The following is an 8714-nucleotide window of genomic DNA, read 5'->3' on the forward strand; positions in this document are numbered from 1 at the left end:
TCAGTTTTTTTTATTGGTTCAAATGTATAATTTTATCTTGTTTCTATTGTGATTGTAACAAGTATTTATTATTGTGTTAAAAAAAAAATATTTGCTCTGCGATTGGTTACAAAAAACAAAACATTATTGTTTCATTAAAATGTGATCTAAATCACGAGGCTAAAGTTAGCTTCTTATTCACCCTTCAGCTTCTTATTCACCCTTCAGCTTCTTATTCACCCTTCAGCTTCTTATACAAAAAAGCTTATTTTTAAAGGATTAAATCAAGTTGGATCACTAATTTCACATCAGATTGACACTAAAGGGTGCCCCTTACACAAGCTTTAATAGTATTCACCACTACCCAAAATGGTTTTGGGCATGAAATCAGTGGGCAAAGTGACTATATTTTATCATTTTTAATAAGTAGCTATAGTTTTGCAAGGCTTAAATACCATTGGGCCACCAATTTGATAGTGGGAAACAACACAGGGTGGTCAGTTACATATAAAACACTTGTCTTTTGCCTGGCCCAACACAGTTTGGGATATGAAATCAGGTGGCAAAGTGGGCACAGGTAGCATTTTCATTATTTTGAATAAGTAGCTGTAGTTTTGCAATGGTTGATTTTCTTTAATTAAAAATTTCAACAAAAATAAATCTCATATCACTTTGTCCAAAATACAATAGACTATATACAACATCAAGAGGTAAAATGTACCAATAGAAATGAAAGTTCACATTACGATAACACCCAATTCTGCTACAATCCCTCCACAAAAACTACTGCATTACTTCACAAATGAGAATAATTATATACATCAAAGAAACATGACATACTCCAACGCAATACTCTGCATTACAACAATCCCGTCACCAATCTATAATACCACCCACACTCCCTTTACTGTCAGGAAATGAAAACAAACTTTAAATGTATGTAAACCTTACTAAAAAAAAGAAAAAGGGAATTTCCACTTCCCACTATCAAATTAATGGCCCAACGGCATTTAATCCTTGCAAAACTACAGCTTATTGAAAATGATAAAATATGGTGACTTTGCCCCTGATTTCATTGCCAAAACCTTGATGGGTCAGGGTACATACTATTACAGTGTGGGTAAGAGACACCCTATAGTGTCAACCTGATGTGAAATCAGTGATCCAATTTAATGTAATCCTTTAAAAATAAGCTTTTCTGATTAAGAAGCTGGAGGGTGAATAAGAAGCCAATTTCAGCTTGGTAGCGGCTAAATCCCCTTCGGCTTAGGTACCCTGGCACGTCAATATGACGTCACAGGGTCATGTGATCGCAGCGGTCACATGGTACAAAGTGTTAGGCGGGCTGCTGAAAGGCTGTATTATCCGTGCAGGAGCGCCATAGTTTCTTTCGGATCTTGGCTGCTATCGTGTACAAAAAGGTAAGTAGAAGGGAAGCTAGTGTGTGTGAGTGTGTGGTGGATGCAGGGCTGGCACAGGGGGCATGTGTGGTGGGATGCAGGGCTGGCACAGGGGGCATGTGTGGTGGATGCAGGGCTGGCACAGGGGGCATGTGTGGTGGATGCAGGGCTGGCACAGGGGGCATGTGTGGTGGAAGCAGGGCTGGCACAGGGGGCATGTGTGGTGGAAGCAGGGCTGGCACAGGGGGCATGTGTGGTGGAAGCAGGGCTGGCACAGGGGGCATGTGTGGTGGGATGCAGGGCTGGCACAGGGGGCATGTGTGGTGGGATGCAGGGCTGGCACAGGGGGCATGTGTGGTGGGATGCAGGGCTGGCACAGGGGGCATGTGTGGTGGATGCAGGGCTGGCACAGGGGGCATGTGTGGTGGATGCAGGGCTGGCACAGGGGGCATGTGTGGTGGATGCAGGGCTGGCACAGGGGGCATGTGTGGTGGATGCAGGGCTGGCACAGGGGGCATGTGTGGTGGATGCAGGGCTGGCACAGGGGGCATGTGTGGTGGGATGCAGGGCTGGCACAGGGGGCATGTGTGGTGGATGCAGGGCTGGCACAGGGGGCATGTGTGGTGGATGCAGGGCTGGCACAGGGGGCATGTGTGGTGAATGCAGGGCTGGCACAGGGGGCATGTGTGGTGGATGCAGGGCTGGCACAGGGGGCATGTGTGGTGGATGCAGGGCTGGCACAGGGGGCATGTGTGGTGGAAGCAGGGCTGGCACAGGGGGCATGTGTGGTGGATGCAGGGCTGGCACAGGGGGCGTGTGTGGTGGATGCAGGGCTGGCACAGGGGGCGTGTGTGGTGGATGCAGGGCTGGCACAGGGGTTGTGTGTGGTGGATGCAGGGCTGGCACAGTGGGCATGTGTGGTGGATGCAGGGCTGGCACAGGGGGCATGTGTGGTGGATGCAGGGCTGGCACAGGGGGCATGTGTGGTGGAAGCAGGGCTGCACAGGGGGCATGTGTGGTGGATGCAGGGCTGGCACAGGGGGCATGTGTGGTGGATGCAGGGCTGGCACAGGGGGCATGTGTGGTGGAAGCAGGGCTGGCACGGGCATGTGTGGTGGATACAGGGCTGGCACAGGGGGCATGTGTGGTGGATGCAGGGCTGGCACAGGGGGCATGTGTGGTGGATGCAGGGCTGGCACAGAGGGCATGTGTGGTGGAAGCAGGGCTGGCACACGGGGGCATGTGTGGTGGATGCAGGGCTGGCACAGGGGGCATGTGTGGTGGAAGCTGTTTGACATAGGGGTCACATGGTAGTGTGTGTGTCTCTCTTGGCATAGGGGGGCATGTGTGATGGAAGCTGCAGGGCACAGAGGGGGGGGGCATGTGTGAGTAAAGCATGTGGGCAGAAGGGGCATGTGAGGGAGAAGCCTCTTCCCCACACAGCCCCTCCTCAACCAACAATACCCTGACAACACTCACCATCTTTTATCTGCTATTCCCCATGACAGGTGCTCATTCTCCTTTCCCTCACAGGCCCGCTGCCCACAATCGTGTCTCACTGCCGCCCACCATCTTTTCCCTCACAGGCCCCGCTGCCTCAATCCTGACACCTCTTACTTCAGAATGAAACAAGGTACTTTTTATTTGAAAGAGGAGTAGAGCCTTACCGGCAAGTGAGATAATAATACAGAGACCGTTATTGCCATAGATGTTGTGACTAGATGCAGTAATCTTTAATAAACAAAACCACATTTTACTCAGATGATATTTTCATTACAGGCCATGAGTATAATTGCTTTTGTCACAACACTGTACATAAAAGACTTTTCTAAATTATCTCACAAAAATAACAATACATCCAGTTTTCTACACACTTTTTTAGGTGGCATACTTCAGCTTTGTCACTTATCCATAACTTTTAAATTTGGCTATTTTTCAGGCATTCATTGCGGGACACCAGGAACCATTGGAGGATACGGTAGGGACCAGGTGAAAGGGCAATATAAGACATTCTGGAAGTTCACTGACACTACTCCTGCTGTATACCACTCTTCTGTTAGGCTTTTAGTTTAGAATTTTATTACTGGGGTGGTCTCCAAAGTCTACGACTTTAATGTCACAGCTTGGATGATTGTCTAACGCTCTGAGCGTAAGAATGGAGGTAACGAGGTGGTGTTTACTCTAATGCCCCCACTCACAATGCTGGATTCCTCCACAGGACCCGGCCAAAGTCGGTACTGGGGTTCACAGGCAGTCTAAGAAGACTCTTGAGTCACTTGCGTTTTCTGTGGGTGTCCTGTCTGGGCCGTAGCTCGACAATATTATTAGTTGGGTGACAGGAGGAAAAAGTGCTTTTCTTCCTGTTAATGTACCAAAAGCTAAGGTGCCCAGGTTTCTCTCCTGTTTTTTCCTCTTGTCTGCTAGGTGCCCAGTCGCCAAGTCTGCTGATAAGAAATTGGCATGATGGTGTTCTGCCCACCCATGATCGCTAATGTTTGAGCCTGTCTACTCCTCTTCAGGGTTAAACATAAATTGAAGGCCTATAGCAGTGGTTCCCAAACTTTTGCAGTTCGCGGCACCCTTAGAGTCTCCAAATTTTTTCAAGGCACCCCTCCAAAATAATTATTGAGCAGTCCTGTTTTAGAAGTAGTTGGGTCAAAAAATTGTAATAAGTATTTATGTCAGGACAGAAATACTTATTTAGTTGTATGCAAAAATGCCCCCTCTGCATCCAGACCCTCTGCTCTCAGGCACTCTGCCCCCTCTGCATCCAGACACACTGTCCCCTCTGCATCCAGACACACTGCCCCCTCTGCATCCAGACACACTGCCCCCTCTGCATCCAGACACACTGCCCCCTCTGCATCCAGACACACTGCCCTCTCTCACACTGCCCCCTCTGTCACGCTGTCCCCCTCCTCTGCCCTCTCTCACGATGCCCCCCTCCTCTGCCTTCTCTCACGATGCCCCCCCTCCTCTGCCCTCTCACGATGTCCCCCCTCCTCTGCCCTCTCTCATGATGTCCCCCCTCCTCTGCCCTCTCTCACGATGTCCTCCCTCCTCTGCCCTCTCTCACGATGTCCCCTCCTACGCTGTGTCCCCCTCCACTGCCCCTCTCACGCTGTGTCCCCCTCCACTGCCCCTCTCACGCTGTGTCCCCCTCCACTGCCCCTCTCACGCTGTGTCCCCCTCTACTGCCCCTCACGCTGTGTCCCCCTCCTCTGCCCCGCTGTCGCACTCCTCTGCCCGCTGTTACACTCCTCTGCCCTGTTGTGCCCCGCTGTCTCCCTCCTCTGCCCTGTTGTGCCCCGCTGTCTCCCTCCTCTGTCCTGTTGTGCCCCGCTGTCACCCTTCTCTGTCCTGTTGTGCCCCGCTGTCTCCCTCCTCTGTCCTGTTGTGCCCCGCTGTCACCCTTCTCTGTCCTGTTGTGCCCCGCTGTCACCCTTCTCTGTCCTGTTGTGCCCCGCTGTCACGCTCCCTCTCACTCCTCTGCCGCGCGCCAGCCATAGAATAAAAAGAAAGAACACAGAAACTTACCAATCTGTCGGGCGCCGGGACCCAGCAGACTCCTCTCTCCCGCAGCAGCTTGTTACTGACTTTGATATTCAGTGACAGAGAGGAGTCTGCTGGGTCCCGGCGCCCGACAGATTGGTAAGTTTCTGTGTTCTTTCTTTTTTTCAATGCTTGGCCCGCGGCACCCCAGTGACAGCGTCGCGGCACCCCTGGGAGCCGCGGCGCACAGTTTGGGAACCGCCGGCCTATAGGGAGAGTAGTATAGAGGGGGTAGAGCTACGGTGAACTTCTAGGATGTCTTAAAGTGTCTGGGAAACATTGGGGTATAGTGTAGGGACCAGTCATGCAGTGTCTCCCAGGGGACTATATATAAAAATCCTATTATTTATTCTGTGTTTTATTTCCCTGATTACTCTTTCAGAAATAAAACATTTTTTCTTGTACTACAAAGCAATTTTTGTTACATACTGTCCAGACTGCTGTAATGATATCTTTGTCTCCTACAATCCATTCAAATAGTCGCTGCAGAAATAACCTCTATACTCTTCGTCATTAATTACTGTTGTCTTACTGAAATTATCTTGTCACTACAAAAGTATTTAGTGCTGTCCTATCCATTTCCACTTATATCTATTATCACAATCTCTGTACATACCAACCCTCTGCTTACGCTGACGCTTTTTTTATTTGCTTCTCCCAGGTTACCTCCGCTCTCAGGACTATGACCCTTCTTGAATGCTGCCCGTGGAAATGTTCAACAGAATATCTCTGTCAAGTATCGTCTCTAACTGCAGGATCCTGCTGAAAACTCATCTGTTTAAGGAAGAGTTCAAATAATGCTTGTGACTCCCAGAGGGTAAAAGGACACGTTCTGGAGCGGACTGTTATGGGATTCCCATTTTAAAGTGTCCGTCCATCAAGCGATATTAACGAAGGAGAAAGCAAGAAACCTAATAGAGACAGTTTATTATTTTATTTCTACTCTCGAACTTCATGTTATTATCCACCTGATAATGCCTGATGAAATTACCGCAAAGAGTGATAGTTATGTTGCAGCTTGTTACGATGAGGACCAGCAAGTGGGATATATTACCTGATATTGTAAATGGACGTTATCAGACATTTGTGTGTGCTGTTACATATTACAGACAGCTGAACGTTGTAATATACTGTATATTTGAATACTTAGTAAGAAGTACATAATGTGATGTAAACAAAACATACTGAAAGCAGCTTTTTTTGTATATTTCAGAGGTAAACTTGTAATAAACTAGTTCTTTATTTCACCATTAAAATTACTACATCTTTATTGTTGCTTTGCTTGCTTAACTTTCTCAAAAACATCTCAATGTAAAGTATATCAAGTTTGTACTTTACTTGTAATTGCTATGCCGACCAAGGTTCTCCCCCAGCAATGGAGGACCCAGGAGGGGGTGACTGATCCAGGCAGCCGGCCGGACCAGCACACTCATGGGGATATATTTATTAAACTGCGGCTTTGTAAGAGTAGAGATGTTGTCTATAGCAACCAATCATTTTCTAGCTGTCATTTTTTAGAATGCACTAAATAAATGATAACTAGAATCTGATTGGTTGCTATAGACATCATTTATTTAGTGCATTCTACAAAAAAACAGCTAGAAAATGATTGGTTGCTATAGGCAACATCTCCACTTTATCAAACCTGCAGTTTAGTAAATATACCCCATTGTCTTGCACTGTTTGTGATCTAATTATTTCAATAACCTATTTAGTGCTGATACCATACGCCTCTCTGTGAAAATGGTGCACAATAATTCATAATGTACAGTAACTTACACACGTAGGAACACTGGCCACAACTTGGACATACACACTGCTGTATATGTAGCACATTTTCTTTTGTTTACAAGCCACCAGACCTGCAAGATAAGTTTTGACCCAAACCCCTCTACCCCTTTATGTTAGATATTTTTTACATGTCTATATGTGACCCGTGTGGAAGAGACCTTCACGCTTTCCTTGTGTGTCCTACAAGCATGTCAAAATATTAGATAAATGCATAAAGTATACCTGCTGAACCAAGGATTGTAAAACAAATAATATACTATCTATTCTCTTAATTATCTTTTGGAAAAAAAGTAATGACATAATTTACCAATATATTATGAGAACCATCTTCCACATATTAGGATTTTTTTATTGAATGCCTACATTACTTTTAGCCTGACAATTATTACATATTCACAGTTGTTATATTAAAATATGTCCAAATTTTTTTAAAAAGATGCATCTAGCACGAAGTCTATTACACCACAACTGATTATAAGAAGGGTCCCCGCATAATAAACTTAATTTTCCACCTATAGCAGCAAGAAGTAACTTGTAATGCAATTTGCAACTGATCCATCGTAATCACACAGGTGTTTAATTGTATAGTGTGCCACTAACTACATATTTATTCAGTCCAGGTAATTTTAAGTTAGGTGTATGTCTGAATCTAAATTTGACGTGCACAAATGTAGTGCACTCTAATTTTCAGTGCACGCTGTACCCGCCACAATAAGTGCTGAGAGACAAAAGCTGTGGCATTGAAAGAAAGGCAATTATGCAAATAATCTTAAGAATAAAGATCCTGTTTTATTAATTACTAGCTGAAGTACCAGCCGTTGCCTGGGTTTAAATCTTCAAGCTATTAAGTTATCAATGAGTTGGATGTAACTGTCAACCTTTTCAAAATAATTAGAAGCTTAGCAGGTCTTCCAACACACCCATTAGGTGGCTGCCCAGTGTCATTTTTGTTTTTAGATTAAATGTCATTGAAATCCATCTAGTGGAAGGACCAGGACAGGCTCGCCAGGTCAAAGTTCTGCCCAGCGTACACCAACGGGAGGTTCTACTGGGACCCTAATCTCCCTAAAACCTGGACAGGATTCAACTGGACCATCTCGCGTTGGTTTCATCCCAATCGGTGCAGGGGTGTCTGAATGCATAACTGGACAGACAAGCAGACCAATGATTTATATATAAGATTTTACTGTGATAGGGCATCCTCAGAGTGATTCCTCCTCTTGTCTGCCTTACTTGCATTGATCAACATTCTGCGCTCTTGTTATAATTGCCATACCTACTCCCAGTGCCCTTCTTGAGTATGGTTCCAGTAGGATTAGGATAGGGAAGAGGTATCCTAGTACATGGACTGGAGCCAATGACTGGGGAGTCACCAGACCCATTGTGCTAAATAATGCCACATAAGTACCCCTTGAGTAAAATATACACCATGGGTATATCCAAGTACTTATTTAACTAAAAATGTTAACACTAAAATCTGAACATTTCTTGGAGGGGGAGGGGATGGTGTAATTTAAGTACCGCCCTTAACTATACATTTATGCATCCGTGTTAATATGACCCAGGTGGCAAAGCCTACATTACGCAGCTTGCTGTGACTCATGTCATGGAGGACCCCATCCTGACCACTTCACTGGGAAGTGGCAGGATGCGGGAAAACCAACCAGGTACTGCGGGAGATCTATGCAGAATTAGGGAGTCTCCCGGACAATACGGGAGAGTGGGCAAGTATGATTAAAACATAACCTAAATTATCCACTACAAAGCATACAAGTATAATAGTCAATTTCTGTAAGCAAATCTACATGCTCCAGACTGAATTGAATATTCCCCAGAGCAGGGCCATCTTAACAACATTACGGGCCCCCGGGAAAAGCAGTGCATCGGGGGCCCTATATATAATATATATATATATATGTATATATATATATATATATATATATAATATATAGGGGCCTCGATGCACTGCTTTTTTTAAATGTACTCGCTCAG

The 8714-nt window shown here is 45.8% G+C and overlaps 1 long non-coding RNA gene across 1 annotated transcript; it reads left to right on the forward strand.

Annotated features, from left to right (window-relative positions):
- The first annotated feature begins 1243 nt into the window (after nucleotides 1–1243).
- Nucleotides 1244–6144, forward strand: LOC142160387 (uncharacterized). The gene is made up of 3 exons (XR_012693194.1): nucleotides 1244–1400; nucleotides 2913–3012; nucleotides 5593–6144. It is a non-coding gene; the product is annotated as an uncharacterized LOC142160387 (long non-coding RNA).
- Nucleotides 6145–8714: the final 2570 nt, after the last annotated feature.

This window comes from Mixophyes fleayi, chromosome 6 (genome assembly GCF_038048845.1).
Source record: "Mixophyes fleayi isolate aMixFle1 chromosome 6, aMixFle1.hap1, whole genome shotgun sequence".
NCBI classification, from domain to species: domain Eukaryota; kingdom Metazoa; phylum Chordata; class Amphibia; order Anura; family Limnodynastidae; genus Mixophyes; species Mixophyes fleayi.